This window comes from Gorilla gorilla, chromosome 20 (assembly GCF_029281585.2).
Source record: "Gorilla gorilla gorilla isolate KB3781 chromosome 20, NHGRI_mGorGor1-v2.1_pri, whole genome shotgun sequence".
NCBI classification, from domain to species: domain Eukaryota; kingdom Metazoa; phylum Chordata; class Mammalia; order Primates; family Hominidae; genus Gorilla; species Gorilla gorilla.
This window is the reverse complement of record NC_073244.2, coordinates 29,618,490-29,644,530: the sequence shown is the minus strand read 5'-3', so window position 1 is coordinate 29,644,530 and position 26,041 is coordinate 29,618,490. Positions and strand designations below refer to the sequence as shown.

Genomic DNA, 26,041 nt, shown 5'->3' with positions numbered 1-26,041 from the left:
GAAGGAGGAGCAGAGGAGGAGAGTAAAAGGAGAAGAGGAAAAGGAGGAGAAGGAGATGAGGAGAGGAGAAAAAGAGGAGAGAAGGAGGAAATTGAGAGGCTGAGTGGAGGAGGAGAAGAGAAATAGAAGAAGGAGGAGGAGTGGAGGAGGAGAAGGATAGGAGGAGGGGGAGAAAAAAGGAGAAGGGGAGGAGAAAGGGAGGAGGAAAAGGGGGAGGACTAGGAAGAGAAGTGGAGGAGGAGGAGAGGAAAAGGAGGAGAAGAGGAAAAATGTAGGAGTGGAGGAGGAGAAGAGAGGAAGAGGTGAGAAGAAGAGATGGAGGAGGAGGAAGAGGAGGAAAAGGAGAGGAGAAGAGGAGAGGAGAAAAGGAGTGGAGGAGGAAGAAGAGATGAGAGGAAGAGGAGAGGAAGAGGAGAAGAGAGGGTGAGGATGAGGGGAGGAGGAGAAGACAAGGAGGAAAGAGAAGGAGGAAGGAAGAAGAAGGAGAAGAGGATTAGGAGGAGGAAGAGAGGAGAAGGTGGAGGAGGAGAGGGAGAGGAGAAAAAAGCAGAAAGAAGAGAGGAGAAAGAGGAACAGGAGAAAGAAAAAGGAGGAGAGGAGAAGAAGAGGAAGAGGAGTAAAAGGAGAAGAAGTGAAGGAGGAGAGCAGAAGGCAGAGGAGGAGAGGAGAAGGAAAGGAGGAAAAAATGAGAAAGGACAGAAGAAAGAAGAAGAGAAAGAGAAAGATGAGAAGGAAGAAGAGAAGAGGCGAAGGAGGGGGAGAGAATAAAGAGGAGAAGGAGGAGATTAAAAGAACAAGAAGGAAAGGAGAAAAGGGGAGAGCGGAAGGAGGAGGAGAGAAGGAGGAGGAGTTGAGAAGGAGGAGAGGAAGAGGAGGAAAAAGGAGGAAGAGACAAGGAGGAGAGTAGAAGAAGGAGTAGAAGGAGGAATAATGAAAAAAGGAGTGGAGGAGCAAGAGGAGGAGGAGGAAGGAGAGGAGGAGGAGGAGTAAGGAGAGGAGGAGGAGGAGTAAGGAGAAGAGGAGGAAGAAGAAGGAGGAGAAAAGAATGAGGAGAAGAGAAGTAAAAGGAGAAAGGGGAGAGAAGGAAGAGGACAGGAGAAGAAGGAGGAAAATGAGAGGAGGAGGAGAGAAGAAGGAGAGAATGAGTAAAAGATGACTAGGAGGAGTGGAGACAGGAGGAGAGGTTTCGGGAAGGAGGAGAAGAGGAGGAATAGGACAGGAGAAGGAGTAATAGGAGGAAAGGAGAAGGAGAGGAGGAGGAGGAGAGGAAAAGGAGGAGAAGAGAAGGAGGAGGAGAAAAGTAGAGGAGCAGGGGAGAGGAGGAGAAAAAGAGGAAGAGGAGGAAAAGGAGAGGAAGAGAGGAGGAGGAGAGGAGAAATAGAAAAAGTGGAGGAGGAGGAGAATGAGAGGAGGAGAATGAGAGGAGGAGGAGGAGAAAAATAAGAGGAAAGGAGAAGAGAAGGCAGAGGAGAGGGAAAGGAAGAGAAAATGGAGAGGAAGAGAAAAGGAGAGGAGGAGGAAGAGGGTAGAGGAGGAGAAGAGAGAAGGAGGAGAGGGAGGAAAGGAGAAGGAGGAGAGAAGGAGAGCAGAAAGGAGGAGGGGAGAAAGATGAGAGGAAGAAGAGAGGAGGAGGAAGAAAGGGGAGAAGTGGAGGAGGAGGTGGGGGAGAAGTGGAGGAGGAGGTGAGGAAGAAGAGGAGGGGAGAAAGGAGAAAAAGAAGAGCAGGAGAACATGAATGGGGAGGAAGAAGAGATGAGGAGAGGAGAAAAGTGAGGAGGAGAAGACGAAAAGGAATGGAGTAGATGGAAAGGAAAAAGGAGGAGGAGGAGAAAAAAGTTATCACTTTGTGACAGTAATTATGACTCTTTTCATGGCTTTTGGATTAAAGTTCAAACTCAACAGGAGAGACACACAGATAAAAAATCCAGATTATTTCAGAGCTCAATTTCAGAGCTAAAGGAAAAGATATGTGGTAATACACCTGTGGACGTTGCCAATGCAAAACAGTAGCATTATTTTGGTTTTGGATCCAGACATATGTCACCATAGGCAATGTATGCAGTGCCTAGGAGAAAGTAGAGAGCCACAACAGTTAGGTGCTGGGCCTAGTGATACATCACAATCCCTTTTTGGTCAGAGACCAAACAGTAGAGGAGAGCCATATCACCTAGGTTCTAGGTCCAGCAATACATCATAATACTTTCTGAGAGGAAGACCAAAGCAGGAGCGCCACATCACCTAGGTGAGAGCCCCAGAGATATGGCACAATGCCTTCTGTGGGTAGGGCTCAGGAAGAAGAGGAAAGTTACATAACCTAGGGGCTACAGCCAGCTATATGTCACAATCACCCCCAAGGGGCAGGGACGATGCATGAGAGGAGAGTCACATCAAGTAGGTGGTGAGCAAAGCAATATGTAACAATCAGAGGAGAGTGTCATCTCCTACATGCTGGGCCATGAGATATGTTACAACATCCCCTATGGGCAAAGCCCAGGTAAGAGAAGAGATACACATCAAATAGTTGATGGGCTAAGAGATACTTCTCAATGCCCCCTGGAGAAAGAGATTAGGAGAAATAAATCAGATTGCCTGTGTTCTGGGCCCAGGGATAAGTCACTATTTCATCTATGGATGTGGCCCAGGCGGGTGAGGAGAGTTACATCACTTAGATGCTGGGAACAGAGATATGTAACAATCTCTTCTATAAGCAAGACCCTGGTAAGAAAAGAAAAATACATCAAATATTTATGGACCCACAGATGCCCCCTTTTTGACAGAGTCAAGGCAAGAAAGTCACATCACCTTGGTCCTGGGCCCAGAAATAGTCACAATACCTTCTGTAGACAGGGCCAAGGCAAATGAGTCACATCTTGGAGCTGGGCCCAGGATATATGTAACAATCTCCCCTGTGGGCAGAGCCTAGGAAGAAGAGAAGTGTCACATTAGCTAGGTGCTGAGCCCAGGGATATGTCACCATCCCTCCAAGCAAGAGATGAGAGTACATTACCTGGGTGAGGAGTGCAGGGAGATATCACAATCCCCTTTTTAGGCTGGGCCCAGGCAGAAGAGTCACATCGCCTAAGTGTTAGAATGAGCGATGTGTCACAATGTCCCTTCTGTGCAGCACCAAGGTAGGAGAGAAAACTTACATCACCTGAGTGCAAGTCCCAGCGATATGCCACAATGCCTCCTGTAAGAGGCACCAAGGCTTGAGAATAGAGTCATCTCGCCTAGGTTCTGGGTCCAGCAATATATCACCATTCTATTTGTGAACGAAGCCCAGGCAGGAGAGTCAAATCAGGTGTTTGGCTGAGGCGTATGTCACAATCACACCTTCAAAAAATCCACGGATGAGATTATCAATCCCTCACATGTTCTGGTTCTAGGTATGAGAGTCAACATGTCTTGTATGTTGTGTAAAGTACATGAGTCACAATCTCAACTGTGAACTGGATCTGTGCAGCAGCTTCTCAATGTTTTCTGGGCATTGTGTCCCCTTAGATAAGTCACAGCCTGACACATGTGCTAAATTATGGTTTGAAGGTCAACAAATCCATGCATAACAAAAATCCATGTATGAGAGTCAACATTGCAACTTTTGACTGCCTCTAGATATAAGATTCAAATCCTCAACAGTGGGCCATGCTTATGTGAGAGGACAACAATCTTTACTCTTGACTGTGTCTGCTTACTAGTATTACAATCTCACCTTTGAGCTGGGCTCTGTTAGTACACTCTCTGTACCACCCAAAGAATTTATGAGATACATGGTTTGGCTCTATGTCCTCACCCAAATCTCATCTACAATTGTAATCTCCATGTGTCAAGGCAGGAAGGTCATTGGATCATGGGACAGTTTCCCCCGTACTGTTTTTGTGATAGTGAGTGAGTTCTCAGAGATCTGATGGTTTTATAAATGTTGGAAGTTCCTTCTTCATTCACTTTCTCCCTCCTGCCACCTTGTGAAGAAGGTTCCTGATTCTCCTTCTGCCATGATTATAAATGTCCTGAGGTCTCCCCAGCTATGTGGAACTGTGAGTCAATTAAATCCCTTTTCTACCTAAATTACCTGGTCTTGGGCAGTTCTTTATAGCAGTGTGAAAATGAACTAATACAATATGATATGCATGAGAATTGCAATCTGCATTAAGACCTTCATGCTGATATGAGCCCATGATTGTACGTGTCACTCTAAGCTCAGGTATGAGAGTCAACACCTCCCCAGTTGGCTGTGTCTAAATAGAAGAGTACTCATGTGCCTATGAGCTGGGTTTAGAAATGGGTCACTATCCCATAAGTGTCCAGATGTTCACATGTGACTGACACAATTCCATCTGTAGACTGTGTCTACCTGTGAGATTCAGGATCTCACCAGTGGGTTGTGTCCATGTGTGAGGATGACTATTTTAAGGATTGGCAGGGTGTGCATACCAGAAATACAGTATTTCTTGTGTCCTTGGACCTGTGATGACACTCTCTGTACCACTTGAGGGCTTTATACAATATGCAAGAGAGTGGTAAACTCTGTGACCTTTGTACAAAGAGGATACCCAGGATTTTACCTTTTTCCCTGAGCCTTGCTATAAGAGACAGTATCTCTCTCATTGGCTAGTTCAAGGTATGAGAGTCATCATCACCTGTGAGCTGGGCCAAGATATATGTCACAATCACTCATGGATTGGGAGTAAGCAGGAGAGTAACATTACCTTGGTTTGGGGCCAGATGTATGTCACAATCTCCTGTGAGGGCTCAGCAATATGTCACAATGATCTACGTATTCAAGACTCAGTCAAAAGAGCCTCACCACCTTGTCGCGGGGTCCAGTGATGTGTCATAATCTTTTCTGTTAGGAGGGTGCAGGCAGAAAAGAAGAGTCACATGTCCTAGGTAGTGTATGCAGATATATGTCACAAGGCCCACTGGGCAGGGCCCAGGCAGGAGCCTCTTATTTTCTAGGTGTTGGGCCCAGTGTTATTTCACAATACACCAAATATTTGGGGCCTGGGAGAAAGGACAGTCACATCACATAGGTGCTGGGCCAAAAGATATAATAACCCTCTTTAGCAGAGCCCAGGCAGAAAAATAAATGTGTCACATCACCCAGGTGATAAACAAAAAGGTATGGCATAATACCCCTATGGGCAGGGCTCATGCAGAAGAGTTGCACCACATAGTTGTTAAGATAGGCCATATGTCACAATACACAATTTATGCTGAGCTCAGGCAGGAGAAAAGAGTAACATTACCTATGTGCTGGGCTCGGCGATACATCACAATACCTCCTTGGTCAGAGCCCAAGAAGTAGAAGAGAGTTACCTCACCTAGGTGCTGAGTCCATCAATATGTCACAGTACTCACTGACTGAAGGGCCCAAGAATGAGGATTGCATCATTTAGGTGAGGGGCCCAGAGCTATGTACCCATGCTCCCTGTAGGTAGGGCTTAGGAAGAAAGAAGAGAGTCACATAACCTGTCACATAACCTAGACAGATGAGCCCAGCCCTATGTCAAAATTACAACAGTGATCAGAGTCCAGACATGAGAGGAGAATCACATCACATAAATGTTGGGTGAAGGAATATGTCACCATCCCTACTGGGGACAGAAGCAGAAAAATAAGGAGAATTACACCATCTAGGTAATGGGCCCAGAGATACATTGCAGTGACCCCTGTGGGCAATGACCAGGCAGTAGAATCACATCACCTGTGTGTTGGGCTTAGGGATAATTCACTCTACCTTCTGTGGGCATAGCACAGGCAAACAAGGAGAGTCACAACACCTAGGTACTGGAATCAGAGACATGTGATAATCTCTTCTAATGGCAAAGACCAAGTAAGCAAGAAGAGTCACATCAAATAGTTCATGAACTTAGAGATATGTCACAATGCCCCCTGTGGGCAGGGTCCAGGCAAGAGACTCACATCATCTTGGTGCTGAGCCCAGCAATATGTCAGAAAACTTTCTGAGGTCAGAACCAAGGCAAAAGTGTAACATCACCTTACTGTTGGGTCCAGAGACACATCACAACCTTTCCTGCAGGCAGAACCTAAAAAGAATAGAAGAGTCACATCAACTCAATGCTGGTCCCAGTGATGAGTCACAATATCCCCTGTGAGCAGAGATCAGGCAGAAGTGAGTCACATCACCTAGGTAATGGATGCAGAGATGTCACAATGCCTCCTGTAGGCAGGGACCAGGCAGGAGAGTTATATCATCTGAGTTTTGGACCCAGTAATGTATCACAATGGGCCATGTGGGCAGGGTACAGGCAGGAGAATCACATAAGTTGGGTGTCACAATGCCTTCTGTGCACAGTGACAAAAGAGAAGGGTAGACTCACATTAACTGAATATAAGGCCTAGTGACAGTGATATGTCACGGTGCTGTCTGTGGGCGGTGCCAAGGCAGTGGACTAGAGTCCCATCATGAAGGTACTGGGTTTAGCAAGATGTCAAAATTCCATCTGTGGGATGGGCTCAGGCAGAAGGGTCAAATCACTTAGTTGCTGGACAGAGGTGTATGTCACACAATCTCACATGCAGAAAGATACAGGGATAAAATTAAAATTCTTGCACATGACCCAATTCTAAGTATGGGAGTCAACATCTCCTCTATGTTGGGTCTAAATACATGAGTCACAATCTTAATGGTGGACTAGGTCTGTGCGTGGGAACCTTGCTTTCTTCTGTGCACTATGCCTCCTTAGTAGAGTCACAGCCTTACAGGTGTGCTGAATCTTGGACGGAGAGTCACCAGCCTACCTGTGGACTGGATCCACATATAAGAGTCACTTTTTCAAGTTTCGACTGCCTCCAAATGTGACGTTCAGAACCTCAAAAGTTGGCCGTGTTCACATGGCAGTATGACAATCTTTATTGTCAACTGGATGTGCATACAGGAGTCAAAATCTCACCTGTGCTGTGCCTTGTCAGGAAACTCATTGTAGCACCAGAGGGCTTTATGCATGAGAGTCTCAATATGCTCTGAGATCTCCCTGCTGGTGTGGACCCATGGTTATAATTTTTACCCTAAGCTCTTGTCTGAGTCAACTTCTCTCCAATTGGCTAGGTCCAAATAGGAGCATCCTCACCTACCTATGAACTAGGTTTAGAAATGAGTCACCTGGCCGGGCGCGGTGGCTCACACCTGTAATCTCAGCACTTTGGGAGGCGGAGGCGGGCAGATCATGAGGTCAGGAGATCGAGACCATCCTAGCTAACACGGTGAAACCCCGTCTCTACTAAAAATACAAAAATAGTTAGCCAGGCATGGTGGCGGGTGCCTGTAGTCCCAGCTACATGGGAGGCTGAGGCAGGAGAATGGCGTGAACCCGGGAGGCGGAGCTTGCAGTGAGCCAAGATCGCGCCACTGCACTCCAGCCTGGGCGACAGAGCGAGACTCCGCCTCAAAAAAAAAAAAAAGAAAAGAAAAGAAATGAGTCACCATCTCAACTGTAGCATATGGCGGAAACAATTCCAGCTGTGGTCTGTGTCGACCTGTGAGATTCAGGACCTCAGCTGTGGGCTCTGTCCACGTGTAAGGGTGAAAATCCCAATGGATGGTAGTGTAAGAATATGAGAAACCCAATCTCATTTGGATGCTGGGCTCTGTGATGGCATTCTGTTCCCCACTAGGGATTTACACCATGTATGAGAAAGTGGTAATTTTCTATAACCTTCATACAAAGAGGAGACATGGGATCTTACCCTTTTCTCTAATCCCAGCTAAAACTGACAGTATCCTTTCTATTGGCTGATGTGTGGCATGAGAGTCGTTATTGCAACTGTTAGTTGGACCAAGATATATGACACAGTCTTACCTGTGGGTAGGGAGCAAACAGGAGAGTCACATCACCTGTATTCTGGGCCAGGAATATGTCACAATCTTCCCTGACACAAGGGACCAGGCAGAAGAGTCACATCACCTGGGTACTCAGCCAGGAATATGTTACAACCCCTGCAGGGTGCAGGCTGCAGAGTCACCTCACCTCAGTAATAAGCCCAGCAATATGTCAAAATGCTTTCTGTGGGCAAGGCCCAATTACGAGAGACACATCATCTGTTTGCCGATGCCAGCAATATGTCACAATCTTCCCTGTAAGCAGGGTTCAGGGAGAAGAAGACAGCCACATCTCTTAGGTGATTAATGCAGAGATATGTCACCAGATCCACTGTGGACAGGCCCCAGGCGGAGCCTTCCATTTTCTAGGTATTGGGCCCAGCAATATGTCACAAAACCCAAAACATGTGGGGACCAGGCAAAAAAAAAAAAAAAAAAAAATCACCTCACCTAGATGCTGGGTCAAGTGATATGTCACAATCTTCTTATTTGGCAGGTCCCAGGCAACAAAAATGTGTCACATCTCCTAGGTGATGAATAAATTGTATCATATAATACCCCTGTCTTCAGGGCTCATGCAGAAGAGTCGCATCACCTACTTGTTGAGTCCAGCCATTTATTACAATACACAATGTATGATGGGCAAAGGCAGGAGAGGAGAGTAACATCCCCTAGGTGCTGCATCCAGGAATACACATAATGCCTCCTTGAGCAGAGCCCAAGAAGTAGAGAAGAGTCACATTACTTAGGTTCTGGGTACAAAAATTTCCTACAATACTTCCTGAGAGAAAGGCCTAGCCAGAAGTGTCGCATGACCTTGGTGAGGGGACAAGAAATATGTAGCAATGTCTCTGGTAGGTAGGGCTAGAAAAAAAGAGAGGCCTCATATAACATAGAGTCAGTGCTCACTTATCTGCCACAATCACACCCATGGGCAGGGCTCAGACAAAAGTGGAGAGTAATATTATGTAGGTGCTGCACCAGGCAATATGTCACAATTTCCACTGTGGACAGGTCCAAGAAAGAAAACGAGAATCACATCACCTAGGTCAGGTCATGGGCCCAGAGATATGTTGCAGTGGCCCTTGTGGACAATAACCAGGCAGAGGAATGACATTGCTTGTGTGCTGGTCCTAGTGGTAATTCATTATCCCTTCTGTGGGCCTGACACAAGCAAAAGAGGAGAGTCACAACACCTAGCTGCTTGGCCCAGAGATATGTCACTATCTCTTCTATGGGCAGAGTCCAGGTAAAACAGCAGAGTCACATCAAATAATTGGTGTGCCCAGAGATATGTCATAATGCCTTCTGTTGGCAGGGCCCATGCAAGAGAGTCACATCACCTAGGTGTTGGACCCAGTCATATGTCACAATACCTCAGGCAAGAGATGATAGTCACACCATTTAGGTCTTGAATCCATTGAAACATTACAATTTTTCCTTGAACAAAGGCTAAGCAGTCAAGGAGAGTTACACCACCTGCTTTAGGTCCAGCAATACCTGACCCCTGAGAGGAGGGCCCATGTAAAACGATAACATCATCTAGGTGAGAGGCCTAGAAACATGTCACAATTTTCTGTGTGGGTAAAGATCAGAATGAAGAGGGAAGTTGCATAACCTAATAGGTGGGCTGACCTATATGTCACAATCACTCCAGTGAAAAGAGTTCAAACATGAGAGAAGAGTCACACCACATAGGTGCTGCATATTTTGCAATACAGAATATATGCAGAGCCCAGAAAGGAGAGGACAGTCACATCACCTAGGTGCTGTGCCCAGCAATAAATTGCAATCTCTTTTAGGGCAAAGCCCAAGCAGTAGAGGTAATCCTTGCTGCTGGACCCAAAAATATGGCACAATACGCCTGAAAAAAGAGCCCAGGAAGAAGAGTTACATCATCTGGGGAGGGTTCCAAAAATATGTAAACATGCCTTCTGTGGGTAAGCCTCAGGATGAAGAGAAGAGAAAAATAACCTAGGGGCTGGGGCCAGCTGCAGTTACAACCTCAGTGAGCAGGGCCCAGGCATGAGAGGAGAGTCACATAACACAGATGCTGTGCCAAGTGATATGTCACAACTCGCACTGTGGACAGGTCTCTGGAAATAAAGGAGAGTCACATAATCTAGTTTATGGTCACAGAGATACATCACAATGTGTGTATCTCTTGTCTTTATGGACAGGAACCAGCAAGAACAATCACATCTCCTGTGGGCTGCATCCAGGGACAAGTTACCCTCCCTTCTGTGATCAGAGCCCAGGAAGAAAAGAAGAGTCACATTACCTAGGTGGGCCCAGAGATATGTCACAATGTCACCTGTTGGCAAATACCAAGTAAGAGAGGAGAATAACATCAAATAGATAATGGGTCCAGAAATATGTCAATTCCCCCTGTTGGCAGAATCTAGGCAGGAGACTCACATCACCTGGGTTTTAGACCTAGGAATATGTCACAAGATGCAATGTGGGCAATGCCAAGACAAAATAATAAAAAACATATACCCTAGGTGCTAGGGGCAGGAATATATGTCACAATTCCATGTGACATTCATGGACCTACACCTAGGGTATTTGCCTGTATTGTGACATTCTCACTCAGGTGCTTGGCAGAAGTGTATGTGATAATCAGAGCTGCAGGTAGGTTCAAGGATAAGATTAAAGATCCTACACGTGTCCCTGTTCTGGCTATGAGAGCAAACACCTCTTGTATGTTGGGTCTAAGTACAAAATTCACAATATTAACAGTGGACTGAATTTGTGCATGAGAACTTCAATCCCTTCTGTGGACTGTGTCTTATTCATGGAATCACAGTCTGAGATTCACCAACCCACCTGTGAATTACATCCATGTATGAGAGTCAATTATCCAACTTTTAACTTCCTCCTAATGTGAGATTCAGAACCTAAGCAGTAAACTGAATTCATGGGCAAGAATGAAAATCTTTACTATGAGTTTTGTGTGCATAAGAGTGCCACAATCTCACCTGGGCCAGAGATATGTTACAATCCCCTCCTGAAAGCAGGACACGGGCAGCAAAGTCACCTCACCTGGATGCCAAGCCCAGCAGTAAATTACAATGTTCTCTGTTAGCAAGGAACATGAAGGAGAGACACATCACCTGGCTTCCGGGCCCACTGATACATCACAGTCTCCCCTGAGGGAAGAACGTAAAAAGAAGAGGAGTCACATCAGCTAGGTACTGGGTTAGTCACAGGTCACAATCCCCCCTGTGAGCAGGAACCAGGCAGGAGAAGTGAGTTCCAACAATGTGCCCTGTGGGCAGCACCAAGGCAGGATAATAGAGTCACATCACCTAGGTGCTGGGTCCAAAAATAAGTCACAATCCTGTATGTGGGCTGGTCCCAGACTGTAGGTCAAATCACTCAGGTGCTGGCCAGAGGCATATATCACATTTACACCTGTAGGAAAGTCATAGAATGATATTTACAATCCAGCACATGTCCTGTTTCTAAGTATGTGAGTTAACACCTCATATATGTTGGGTCTAAGTACATGAGTTCATCTCAACAATAAACTGGATCTGTGCATGAGAGGCACAATCTTTCCTGTGTGCTGTTTTATCTGGGTGAAGTTACAGCCTCACAGGTGTGCTGAATATTGGTCTTAGAATCACCTACCTACCTGTGGACCAGATTCACATATAAGAGTCAATTTTCCAACATTTGACTGCTTTTGGTTGTGAAATCCAGAGCCTTAACAATGGGCTGTGTTCATGTGGGAAGATGACAATCTTTTCTGTCGACTTGGTGAGTCTCACAATCTCACCTATGTATCACCCTAGGGCTTTATACCTGATGCATGAGATTCTCAATCTGCTCTGAGACATTTGTGCTGGTATGAATCATGATTGTACCTGTGGCCTTAAGCCCAAGTATGAGAGTCAACATCTCTCCAATTAGCTGAGTCCAGAATGAAGAATGTTCACCTTCCTATGAGCTGACCTTAAAATGAGTCATCATCCCAACTGTGCTTACATGTTTATGTATGATAGTCACAATCTCAACTCTAGACTGTGTCCACCTATAAGATTCAGGACCTCAATAATGGGCTTTGTTCAAGTGAGAAAATGATGAGAAACAAAACCTCACCTGTGTCTTGGACTCTGTGTTGACACTCTCTGTATCACCCAAGGACTTTCTATGAAATGCGAGACAGTGGTTAATTCTCTATGACCTTCATACAAAAATGAGACCTAGATTTGACCCATTTTCCTAAGCCCAGCTAAGAGAGATAGTATCTTTCATATTGGCTGGCTCAAGTTATGAGAGTCATTGTGACACCTGTAAACTGAACTAAGATATATATGACAGTCCCACAATTGGGTAAGGAGGGAGTGAGCAGGAGAATCACACCATCTGGGTGCTGTGCCAGAGATATTTGCAACCGTCTCTGAGGGCAGTGACCAGGCAGGAGAGTCATATCACGTTGTTGCTGGGCTAGGGTTATGTCATAATTTTTCCTGAGAGTAGGGACCAGCAAGAGAGTCACAGTACCTGTGTTTTCAGCCAGGGATATTGTATAATCCCCTCCTGAAAGCAGGACTAAGGCAGCAGAGTGTCTTCACCTGGTTGCTGGGCCTAACGATATGTCACAATGTCTTCTGTGGCTAGACCCAATCAGCAAAGGCACATTACCTACTGCTGGCTCCAGTGATGTGTCACAGTACTCGTTTTTTTTTTTTGGCATGGCCTAGGCAGAAGACAAAATTTGAAATACCTAGTGATGAACAAAAGACACACCATAATAACCTTGTGGGCAGGACCCGTGCAGGAGAGTCACGTCACCTAGGTGTTGGACCCAGCCATATTTCACAATACACAATATACGTGGGGGCCAGGCAGGAAAAGAGAGTTACATCACCTGCTGAGCAGGCTCAGTGATGTGTCACCATCTCCCCTGTGCACAGGGTGCAGGCCAAAGAGGAGAGTCACATTTCCTAAGTGATAGATGTAGAGATATGTCACAGGCCTCCTGTGGGCAAGGCCCAGGCAGGAGCCTTTTATTTTCTAGATGTTTAGTGCAAAAATACGTCACAATACCCTAAATATCCAGGGCCCAGACAAAAGAGGAGTGTCATGTTACCTAGAATCTGTGTCCAGTAATATGTCACAATCCCCACTTTTGGCAAGACCAGCAGAAGAGGAGAGACACATCACGTAGGAAATAGACATAAAAAATATATCGTAATGCCTCTGTGAGCAGGACTTATGCGAGAAAGTAGCATCACCTAGGTGTGATAACATGCAACATGTCACAACACACAATATGTGCAGGGCCCAGGCAGGAGAGGAGAGTCACATCACCTAGATGCGGCGCACATCAACACATACAAATTCCTTATTGGTCAGAGTCCAAGATGTTGAGAAAGTCACATCACCTAAATGCTTGGTCCAGCAATATGTCACAATACCCTCTGAGTGAAGGCCCCAGGCAAGAGAGTGAGTCACATCACCTAGGTAAGAGACCCACAGAGAAGTCACAATATTTTCTATGACCCAGGTCCTGGCAAAAGAAACACATCATCTGGTTTCTGGATCCAGTGACATGTCAAAATTCTTTCTGTGGTCAGGGTGTAGGCAGAGGTGAAGAGTCACATTTTCCAGGTGATATGTCACAATGCCTACTGTGGGGACGGTCCAAGCAAGAAACTCAACTCACCTTGGTAATAGTCCAAGTAATTTGTAATAGTGCCTTTTGAAGGCAGAGCTAAGGCAAAAAAGTGACATCACCTTGGTGTTGAGTCCAGCGATATGTCACAATGCTTCCTGTAGACATCACCAAGGCAGAACATGAGACTCACATCACCTGGGGGGCAAGGCCTACCAGTATGTCACAATGCCGCTGTGGACATTGTCAAGGAAAGAGTAGAGTCACATCACCTAGCTACTGGGTTCAGTGATATGTCATAATCCCTTCTGTGGGCTGGGCCCACATAAGGAGAGCCAAATCACTTGGGTGCTGGGAAGAGGCACATTTCACACCTGCAAGAAGGTCCAAGGATGAGATTAAAAATTCCACACATGTCCAAATTCTAGGTATGAGAGTCAATGCTTCCTGTATGTTGCTTCTGTATACATGAGCCACAATCTCTACAATGGACTGAATCCACCCATGAGAGCCTCAATTTTTTCTGTGTACTGTGTTCCCTTATTAGAATCACAGTCTCACAGGTGTGCTAGATTTTGATCTGAGAGACAGCAGTCAACCTGTGGACCAGATCCACTCATGAGAGTCAATTTTCCAACCTTTGACTGTCTCCAGGTATGAGATTCAGAACTTCAACAGTGGGCTGTGAAGGGATGATCATCTTTACTGTTTGCTGTGTGTGTGTAAGAGTGTCACAATCTTACCTTTGTTCAGGGCCATGTTAAGACATGTTCTGTATCACCCAAGGGCTTTATATGGTATGCATGGGAGTCACAACTTCCTCTAAATCCTTTGTGCTGGTATGGACTCATGATAGTGTCTGTAGCTTTAAGCCCAGGTATGACAGTCGACATCTTTCTGATTGGCTGGGTCCAGATAGGAGAGTCCTCACCTGCCAGAGCTGGGTTTAGAAATGAGTCACCATCACAACTCTGGACAGAAATTCACAAATGAATGTCACAATTTTAACTGTGGACTGCATCCATGTGTGAGATTAAGTGCCTCACCAGTGGGCTTCATCCATGTGTGAGAGTGACAATCCTAATGGTTGTCAGGATGAGCACACAAGAAACACAATCTCATCTGCACGCTGGGCCTTGTGATGACACTCTCTCTACCACCCAAGGGCTTTATACAATATGCGAGAGAGTGGTAACCTTTTATAACCTCCATACAGAAAGGAAACCCAGGATCTTACCCATTTTTCTACACCTAGCTATGACAGACAGTATTTGTCCTCTTAGCCAGTTCAAAATATTAGAGTCATTATTGCACCTGTGCACTGAGCCAATATATATGTCAAAATCCTACCTGTGTGTAGGGAGCAAACAGAAGAGTCACATCACCTAAGTTCTGGGCCAGAGATATGTGACAAACTTTTCTGAAAGAAGGGACCAGAAAAAAGAGACACATCACCTGGGTTCTCAGCCAGGGATATGTTACAATTCCACACTAAAAGCAGGGCACAGACAACAGCAGCACATCACCCGGATTCAGGGCTCAATGATATGTCACACTGTTACCTTTGGGTAATACCCAGGCATGAAAGACACATCACCTGGTTCCTGGGTTCCACAATATATAGCAATCTTTCCTATAAGCAGCATGAACGCAGAGGAGGAGAGTCACATCTATTAGGTGATGGGTGCAAAGATATGTCACAAGACCTCTGGTGGTCATCGCCCAGGCAGCAGTCTCTCATACAGTATAAGTTGGGACCAGCATTAGGTCACGATATTCAACATATGCAGGGCCCAGGGAAATGAGAAGAGTTACATTACCTAGGTGCTCAATCCATTGATATGTTACAATAACCTTTTTTTTTTTTTTTTTTTTTTTTGGCAGGGCCCAGATAGAAGAGAAGAGTCACATCATCTAGATGATGAATGAAAAGATACGTCATTATTCTCCTTTGGGCAGTGCTTCTGCAGAAAAGTTGCACCTTCTAGGTGTTGGACTCAGCAATATATCACAATGTCTGCAGTATTTTGGAAGGAGAGGAGAGTCACCATTACTTAGGTGCTAGGCCCAGCAATACATCTCAATCACTTCTTGGGCAAAGCCCAAGCAGTAAAAAAGAGTCACATTACCTAGGTTCTGGGTATAGCAATATGTCACAAATGCCCCTAAGAAGAGGGCCCAGGAAAAGAGAGTCACCTTGGTGAGAATGTCAGAGATATTCCATTTTTGGGTATTCACAGAAAAGAATAAAGTCCCATAACCTAGAAGGTGGGCTCTGCTCCATGACACAAATCACCCTAGTGGGCAGGTCCATTAAAGAGAAGGCTGTCAAAGCACATAGATGCTGGGCAAAGTGATATGTCATAATCCCCATGATGATAGGCCCAGAGACATGTCACAATGACCTCTTTAGGCAGAGACCAGGCAGAAGAATCACATCACTTGTGTGCTGGCCCTAGTGATAAGTCACTCTCATTTCTGTGGACATGGCCCAGGCAGAAGAGCAGAGTCACATTACCTAAGCGCTGGGTCAAGAGATATGTCACAATCTTTTACATGGGCAAAACCCAGCTAAAAAAGAGGAGTAATATCAGATAGTAGGTGTTGCCAGAGATATGTCAAAATGCCCCCTGTATGAAAGACTCAGGCAGTCAAAACACATTAGTTGGTTTCTTAACCTAGTGATATGTTATAATCTTTCCTGTGGGCATGATGCAGGCAGAAGACGAGAGTCATGTGATGGATGCAGAGACATGTCACAAGGTCTTCTGTGGGCAGGGTCCAGACTGAAGCCTTCCACCTGCTAGGGGTTGAGCCCAGTGATATGTCACAATACCCAAATTATGCAGGGCCCAGGCAAAAAAAACGAGAGGCACATCACCTGGGTTCTGGATCCAATGATATATCACAATTTTCTATTTTGGCAAGACCCAGGCAGAAAGAAAAATTACATCACCCAGGTGATGAATGAAAATACATATTATAATAGTTTTGTGGGCAGGACCCATGCGGGAGAGTCACATCACCTAGGTGTTGGACCCAGAAATATGTCACAATATACAGTGTATACAGAGCTGAGGCATGAGACAATAGTAACTTCATTCATTTGTTGAGCCCAGCTATACAATCCTTTTTTGGGCACAGCCGAAGTAGTAGAGGAGAGTTACATCACCTTGGTGCTGGGTCCAGCAATGTGTCACCATACCTGCTGAGGGGAGGGTACAGGCAAGAGAGCCACATCACTTAGGTGAGGGGCCCAGAGATATCTCACAGTACCCCCTGTGGGTAGAACTCAGGAAAAAGGAGAGAGTCACATAATCTAGAAGCTGGGCTCAGCTGTATGTTACAATCACCCAGTGGACAGGTCCCAGGCATGAGAGTAGAGTCACATCACATAGGTGCTGGACCAAGCAATTTGTCACAACCTTCACTGTGGACAGGTCCCCAGAAAAAGAGAATCACATCATTTAGGTAACAAAACCTGAGTTAGTCACTGTTACTTGTTTGGGCAGAGGTCAGGAAGAAGTGTCACACAACATGTATGCTGGACTAAGCAATACGTCACTCTCTCTGTTTTAGGCATGGCCCAGGCAGGAGAGAAGGGTCATATCACCTAAGCTCTGGATTCGCAGATAGGCCCCAATCTCTTTTTTGGGCAATGCTCGGGTAAGAGAGCAGAGTCACATCAAGTGGTTGATGGGCCCAGAGATATATCACATTGCCCCTTGTGGACAGGGACCACGCAGGGGACTCACATCACGATAGAGGTAGGACAAGGAATACATCACAATATGTTTTGAGAGCAGAACCAAAAAAGAGTAACAATCTTTGTGTTGAGTGCAGCAATATGTTACACTTTTCTTTGTGGGCAGAACGTGTAAAGAAGGAAAAAGTTGGCCGGACACGGTGGCCTGTAATCCCAACACTTTGGGAGGTCAAGGTGGGCAGATCACCTGAGGTCAGGAGTTCAAGACCAGCCTGGCCAACATGGCAAAACCCTGTCTCTACTAAAAATACAAAAATTGGCTGGGTGTGGTGGCAGGCACCTGTAATTCTAGCTACTCAGGAGGCTGAGGCAGGAGAGTCACCTGAACCTTTGAGGCAGAGGCTGCAGTAAGCAAAGATCACGCCACTGCACTCCAGTGTGGGTGACACAGCAAGACTCCATCTCAAAAGAAAAAAAAATAAAGGAAAAGTCACATAAGCTAGGCACTGGGCCCAGTGATATGTCATAGTCACCCATTTGAGAAGGGAACAGCGAAGAGAAGAGAGTCACATCACCTCTCTGGTGGACACACAGATATCTCGCAATGCTCTCTGTAGGCAGGGCCAGGGCACAAGAGTTATATAACTTGGGTGTTAGACCAAGCAACATGTCACAATGACTGATATGGGCCAGACACAGACAAGGGAGTCACATATTTGGGTGTAGGGCTCAGTTATATGTTGAAATGCCCCCTGTGGGCAGCGACAAAGCAGGAGAGAAGATTCACATCACCTGGATATAAGGCCCAGTGATACGTTACAATTCCCCTGTGAGCAGCGCTAAAGCAGAAGAATAGGGTAATATCACCTAGGGGCTGAGTCCAGTGATATGTCACAATTCCATCTGGGCTGGGCCCAGGCAGATGTGTCAAATCATGAAGGTTCTGTGAAGGTGCATATATCACAATCACACCTGCAGGAAGGTCCAATAATGAGATTAACAATCTCACACAGGTCCGGGTTCTAGGTATGAGAGTCAACACCTGTGTGTTGGATCCAAATAGATGAGTCGTAGTCTCAACAATTGACTTGATCCATGTGTGAGATCCTAGTTTCTATTTGCATTACTATTGGTACCAGTACCTATTAATTCTTCCACCTTCTACATCTTTGTTCTGTATGAATGTATATACAAAGATTGATACATATACAAGATTATATGAGTATTTCTATGTAAATATGTACACAAAAATTGTTCCTCCAAAGACATTTTTCAGTCTCTTAGCATATTCTAAGGGTGCAGATGTAGAATTATTTCTCTTCTCTGGCTCAGTAGCATGTCAGAATGGAACATAGGTATAGAATGTTTTTTGTATAGACAAAGCTTCACTTTCAGGGGCAAGGTTTGGGAAATAAGCTGATAGTAAAGTCATGTAACACTTTCTGTGCAGGTTAGCATTTCTGGACCTTGCTTTCCTTCTCAGTGTATGCATGAGCTATTCTCATGCACCACTGGGGGCCAGTCTTGATTAATCTACAGTTGAAATTTAGAGAACTGGCTGATTGAATCCACGTGGGCTGAGCTAACTGACATTGAAATCAGCTGGGCTGAGCTTATTGGCCAGTTAAAATCATCTGGGCTCAAATATCGGCTGACTGGAGTCACCTGGGCTAAACTAATTGCCTGATTTTAATCTCCTGGGATTGGTTAATTGACTGTAATGACCTGATTTGAGTTAATTGACTGATTGAAATCAAAAGTGCTGACCTAATTGGCTGATTGAAATCACCTAGAATGAGGTAATTGACTGATTGGATTTACCTGATCTGAGCTAATTGGCTGATGAGAATTACCTAGACCAAACTAATTGGCTAATTGGAATACACTGGGCTGAGCTAATTGGCTGATTGAAATAATCAGGGCTGAGTAAGTGGGCTGCTTGTATTCACCTCCCCTGAGAAGAATAAGTAGGGAAATGATCTCTGACTTACCTTTTTTTTTACAAGACATACTCATAAATGGACATTACATAGATATATTTATATATTTGTATGTGTTTGTATGTGTTTATCTACATATATTATATCTGTTAACCTTCAAGTTAAAGTGTGCAAAGGAATCTGAAATTTGCTTTCAATATTGCAGTCTATCTTCAATTTACAGACCTTGGCTTTTCTACCCCAATTCAAGAAGTCACTTCTTCAGTCAACCAAACCAATTACAAAATTGTGTTCCAATGTCACATGTTCAAAAATAAACAGTTCCTGAAAAGATGTAAGCTTTAAATGGAATTAGTCAGCATTTTCAATTTTGGTTAGTGCCTTTAAAGCTAGTTTATCTCTGTTTCTATATTAATCAGAATGAAAAGAAACATTTTCGACTTGGCATTGAATGACAGTTGTGGTTTTAGTAAATTTCTTGCTCACACATAGGATCAACAAAAAAATACTTTTTTTTTTTGAGACAGAGTCTCACTCTGTTGCCCAGGCTGGACTGCAATGGCACAATCTCAGCTCACCACAACCTCCATCCACCAGGTTCAACTGATTCTCTTGCCTTAGCCTCCCAAGTAGCTAGGATTACAGGCATGTATCACCAAGCCAGGCTAACTTTGCATTTTTAGTAGAGACAGAGTTTCTCCATTGTTGGTCAGGCTGGTCTCGAACTCTCAACCTCAGGTAATCCACCCACCTTGGCCTCCCAAAGTGCTGGGATTACAGGCATGAGCCTCCGCACCCCGCCAGTTTCACAATACTTTTGAGCATGGGCATCAAAGTATCCTCAAGGTTAAAAATATTGGGGTCCAAGCATTCTACCTCTTTGATTTGTATGGTTTGAATTATGACTCAGCATTTTAGGAACATGTTGGCTCCATAATCTTTCACTCACACCCCACTTGAAAAAGAAGATAATTTTTCAGATACACTTGGAGATACAACTACATATTATCCACATCATTTTTCTTGGGAACTGAAAACTGGTTTTATACTCAAACATCCTATTGGGCAACTGTCAAATAAATTAATTCTGACATTTGTTAAAAATTGGAAAGAAAGACTTTAATACTATTGCAGTAGATGTTATGGCCATTTTAATAGGATTCAAAAATTGTTCACAACTCTGAACACAGACAACTCAGGATTTATAGTCAATAGAAAGAATAGATCAGTGGATAAAAAATTACTGAGAGAAATTTGATAAAATACCAAAAGAAGAGAGATTTTTTTCTAACAGGATTCTGGCTACAGGCAGGCTAACGACTTAAATATCAAGGAAGGGGAATTAAGTTTTCAGAAGTTGTAAAGAATATGTGGATTCTTACTAAGCAATCTTAGCAGGATTTCTGAAAATGAGCTTCTCAAACCAGGAGTAGGGTAGTAAGTCAAGGTTGGCTTAGTCAAAAAGAAGGTTCAGTTAAGCTTGACTAACCTTTGGTCATAAAGGGAGTGCTTGTCAGAATGAAGACTTTTTCCCATCTAATCTGAAAATAAATAAACAGTAAAAGAGACTTTGTTTGGAAAATAAGTGCCCACTTCTCCTGAGAATAACTCCATCTTCTTCTCTTTATCTTTGAATTTAGTGTAGCAAAAGAGCACTGGTCATTGCCACAGTTTTTATTTTTCTTTCATTCTTAAAAAGAGAGATTCTGTTTCATTCAAACAGCAAGTTACCAGACACAAAAGCTATAGTTCCTGACCCCTATTGAAGCTGACAATGACTAGAGGACGTTCAGGACATTTGGGTGTAAGCAGAAGTATCGATGGAACTTTGGGGAGACTCCTTAGTTGAAGCTAACACAGCTGTGTGAGTCACTTTGACTTTGCACCTTTTCTCCTCCTTTGCTCTTTGAAATGCACATGGTGGTTGGTGCAGGCTGGTGCTCCTACAGCCATCTTGGGCCATGAGACAGCCTACAGCATAAAAACCATCTACCAAAATATTGTAGCAGAGAAGGATGCTGAGATACCTGATTAGAAGCAGCTACGATGTGTGGCTCTCATGGAAAGGAACAAGAGGAGAGTAAATGCAGCATCTTCAACTGAAACACCCAAGTATTTGCCTTGGGACTCATGAAGGAAACAGCTCAACCCATGGAGAATGGAGGAAAGCAGGACAGGGCCACTGACCACTCATGAATGACACAGAGCCAAGGGAAACTACCCTGCCCAGGGAAGTGATGAGTGAATGTGTGATCCTGGAAAACCACACTTCTCCCATGGATCTTTGCCATCCTTGGGTCAGGAGATTTTCTCTTGAACCCATTCCACCAGGGCTTCTGGTCTGACACACAGAGCTGCATGGTCTTGGCAGAGCAACTACTGAGGCACAAACAGAATCTCAGGAGCCTTAGATACTCTGGCTCCGGGATCTCTGGCAAAGGTGAAAGCTACTCAGAAAATGCAAGAATTTGGACCTCTGTAAACACCCCTAGGAAGAAAGCTGAATCCATGGGGCTGAGCAGCATCAGTCTGTGGACCCCACTTTCATAGAGTTTCACAGGATAAGACCCACTGGCTTTGCATTCCAGCCACTCCCCAGCAATGGCATTGCATCTACCTGGGATGGGACAGAGTTCCTGGAGGCAGGGGCAGGCTGCCATATTTGCTGTTTGGATGACTCAGCCATTCCAGCCTGTGGGTTTAGGAAAGTCCAAACAAAACTGACAGCCTATGGAAAGAAACCTCCAGCAAAGCACAGTGGCTCTACCAAAATGTGGCCAGACTGCTTCTTTAAGTGGAACCCTGACACATTTTTTGTCTCAGGGTGGGGCCTCCTATCAGGGACTCCAGCCGGCCCCTCCCATATTCTCTGGCAGACAGGGATTTGATTTCTCTCTGGGATGCAGTGCCTAGTGGAAGGAGTGGGACACCGTATTTGGTATTTGGACAACTCAGCCATTCTAGCCTGTGGGCTTAGGAGAGACCAAATCATCAAGGGACAGAAGGAATCTCCCAGCATAGCACAGTGGCTCTACCATAATGTGACCAGACTGCTTCTTTAAGTGGGACTATGATATGCTCCTCATCTCTGAGAGATAATTCCCAACCAGAGCCTCCAGCTACTCCCACTGATGTTCTCTGGGTAACAGAGGTTTGAAAACATTTTGGGGCATAGTTCCTAGAGAGAGGGGTGGGCCAACATCTTTGCTGTTTTGCAATGTAGCTGTTTCAGCCTCCAGGCTTGGGAGAGCCCACCCTGATGAGGGGCAAAAATGGTACCCCAGCACAGCATGGCTGCTCTATTAAAGTGGGGCTAAACTGCTTCTTTAAGTGGGTCCCCAATTCTGTTCCTCCTAGCTGGGTGAGATCTTCTAACTGGGATCTCCAGTCACCTCCTCCAGATGTGTTTGGGCCAGCAACATGTCTGCACCTCCCCTGGGGATGGAGCTCCCAAGGGAAAGAGTGGGCTGCTATATTTGCTGTTTCACAGCCTTCAGTGGTGATACCTCCAGATACTGAAAAATCCAAGAACTAGGAACTGGGGCAGATGCCCAACTAACTGCAGCAGCTCTACAAAGAATGGCCAAATAGTTAAAAACAAACAAACAAACAAACAAAAACTCCCATTCATAGGTCAGCAACCTCAAAGATTAAAGGTAGATAGGCACACAAAGGTAAGAAAGAATCAGCACAAGAATACTAAAAACTCAAGAAGCCAGAGTGCCCTCCCTTCTCCAAATAACCATATTACTTCTTCAGCAAGGGTTCAGAATGGGGCTGAGGCTGACATGGCTGAAATAACAGAAGTAGACCCCAGAATGTGGATATAAATGAACTTCACTGAGCTAAAGGAGGATGTTCTAACTCAATGCAAGAAAGCTAAAAATTATAATAAAACATTGCAGGAGCTGACAAACAAAGTAGCTAGGATAGAGAAGTACCTAATCAACCCTGGTAGAGCTGAAAAACACAATACAATAATTTCATAATGCAATCACAAGTATTAATAGCAGAATAGACCAAGCAGAGGAAAGAATCTCAGAGCTTGAAGACTGTCTTTCTGAAGTAAGAAAGGCAGACAAGAGTAGAGAAGAAAAAATAAAAAGGAATAAAAAAACCCTCTGAGAAAAATGGGATTATGTAAAGAGACCAAATCTATAACTGATTGGTGTACCTGAAAGAGCTGGGGAGACTGGAACTAATTTGGAAAACATATTTCAGAATATCATCCATGAGAATGTCCCCAATCTTGCTTTCCAGGCCAACATTCAAATTCAGAAAATGCAGAGAACCCCAGTAAGATACTCCATAGAAAGATCATACCCAAGACATATAAAAATCAGATTCTCCAAAGTTGAAATTGAAATGAAAAGAAAAAACGTTAAGGGCAGCCAGAGAGAAAGGTCAGGTCACCTACAAAAGGAAGCCCATCAGACTAATAGCAGACCTCTCAGTTAAAACCCTGCAAGCCAAAAGATGTTGTGGGTCAATATTTAACATTCTTAAAGAAAAGAAATTTTAACTCAGAATTGTATGTCTTGCCAAACTAAGCCTAAGCTGGGGTGAAATAACATTCCCTTTAGACAAGCAAATGCTGAGGTAATTCATTACCACCAGATCTGCCTTTCAATAGCTCCTGAAGGAAGCACTAATTTGGAAAGAAAAAATTATTACCAGCCACCACAAAAACACACTGAAGTACACAGACCAGTGACTCTATAAATCAACCACATAAACAAGTCTGCAAAATAACCAGCTAGCATCAAGATGACAGGATTGAATCTACATATTACAATACTAACCTTAAATGTAAATGGACTAAATGCCCCAGTTAAAAGACACAGAGTGGCAAGTGGATAAAGAACCAAGACCCATTGGTATGCTGTCTTCAAGACACCCATCTCACATGCAATAACACACATAACCTCAAAATAAAGAAATGGAGGAAATTTTACCAAGCAAATGGAAAACAGAAAAAAGCAGGGGTTGCAATCCTAGTTTCCAATAAAACAGACTTTAAACCAACAAAGATCAAAAAAGACAAATAGAGGCATTACATAATGGCAAAGGGTTCAATTAAACAAGAAGAACTAACTATCCTAAATATATATGCACTGAACACAGGACCAACCAGATTTCTATAACAAGTTTCTAGAGGTCTTCAAAGAGACCTATACCCCCACACAATAATAGTGGGAGACTTTAACACCCCACTGATAATATTAGACAGATTATTGAGACAGAAAATTAACAAAGATATTCAGGACCTGAACTTAGCTCTGAATCAAATGGATGTGAAAGATATTTACAGAACTTTCCACCCCAAAACAACAGAATATATATTCTTCTCTTCACCACGTGGCACTTTGTCTAAAATTGGTCACATAGTCACAAGTAAAACACTCCTCAGCAAATGCAAAAGAACTGAAATCATAATAAACAATGTCTCAGACCACAGTACAACCAAATTAGAACTCAAGACTAAGAAACTTACTAAAAACCATACAATTCCATGGAAATTGAATAACCTGCTCCTGAATGACTTTTGGGTAAATAATGAAATTAAGGCAGATATCAAGAAGTTCTTTGAAACTAATGAGAACAAAGACAAAATATACCAGAATCTCTGGGACACAGCTAAGGCATGTTAAGAAGAAAATTTATAGCACTAAATGCCCATATCAAAAATCTAGAAAGATCTTGGGTTGACAACCTAACATCACAACTAAAATAACTAGAGAAACAAGAGCAAAGAAATCCTAGAGCTAGGAGAAGACAAGAAATAACCAAAATCGCTGGGCATTGTGGCTCACGCCTGTAATCCCAGCACTTTGGGAGGCTGAGGTGGGCAGATCACGAGGTCAGGAGATCAAGACCATCTTGGCTAACATGGTGACACCCTGTCTCTACTAAAAATACAAAAAATTAGCTGGGCGTAGTGGCAGGTGCCTGTAGTCCCAGCTACTCAGGAGGCTGAGGCAGGCGAATGGTGTGAACCCGGGAGGCGGAACTTGCAGCGAGCTGAGATCGTGCCACTGCACTCCAGCCTGGGCAACAGAGCGAGACTCCATCTCAAAAAAAAAAAAAAAAAGAACCAAAATCAGAGCTGAACTAAAGGAGATAGAGACATGAGAAACCATTCAAAAGATCAACAAATTCAGGAGGTGTTTGTTTGTTTGTTTGTTTGTTTGTTTTAAAAAATCTAATAATATAGATATACCACTAGATAGACTAATAAGGAAGAAAAGATCAAAAATTCAAATAAACACAATCAGAAATAATAAGGGGGATATTATCACTGACTCCACAGAAATAAAAATAACCATCAGCGAATATTATAAACACCTCTATGCACATAAGATAGAAAATCTAGTTGAAATGGATAAATTCCTGGACATATATGCCCTCCCGAGACTAAACTAGGAAGAAATTGAATCCCTGAAAAGACAAATAACAGGCTCTGAAACTGAGGCAATAATAAAGAGCCGGCCAACCAAAAACACCCCAGGACCAAAAAGATTAACAGCTGAATGCTATGAAATTTACAAAGAAGAGCTGGTAAAATTCCTACTGAAATTGTTTCAAAGAATTGAAACAGAGGGTCTCCTTCCTAACTCTTTCTATGAGGCCAGCATCATCATGGTACCAAAACCTGGCAGAGACATACACACAAAAAGAAAACTTCAGGCCAATATTCTTGGTGAACATTGATGCAAAAATTCTCAACAAAATACTGGCAAACAAAATTCAGCAGTACATAAAAAAGCTTATCCACCACAATCAAGTAGGCTTCATCCATGGGATGCAAGGTTGGTTCAACATACACAAATCAATATGTGATTCATCACATAAACAGAATTAAAGACAAAAACCACATGATTGTCTCGATAAATGCAGAAAAAGCTTTCAATAAAATTCAACATCCATTC

General features: G+C 44.0%; 1 long non-coding RNA gene across 1 annotated transcript; it reads left to right on the top strand.

Annotated features, from left to right (window-relative positions):
* The first annotated feature begins 1,095 nt into the window (after positions 1-1,095).
* LOC134757666 (uncharacterized) lies at positions 1,096-25,212 on the top strand. The gene is made up of 3 exons (XR_010131927.1): positions 1,096-13,894; positions 14,014-14,120; positions 15,351-25,212. It is a non-coding gene; the product is annotated as an uncharacterized lncRNA (long non-coding RNA).
* Positions 25,213-26,041: the final 829 nt, after the last annotated feature.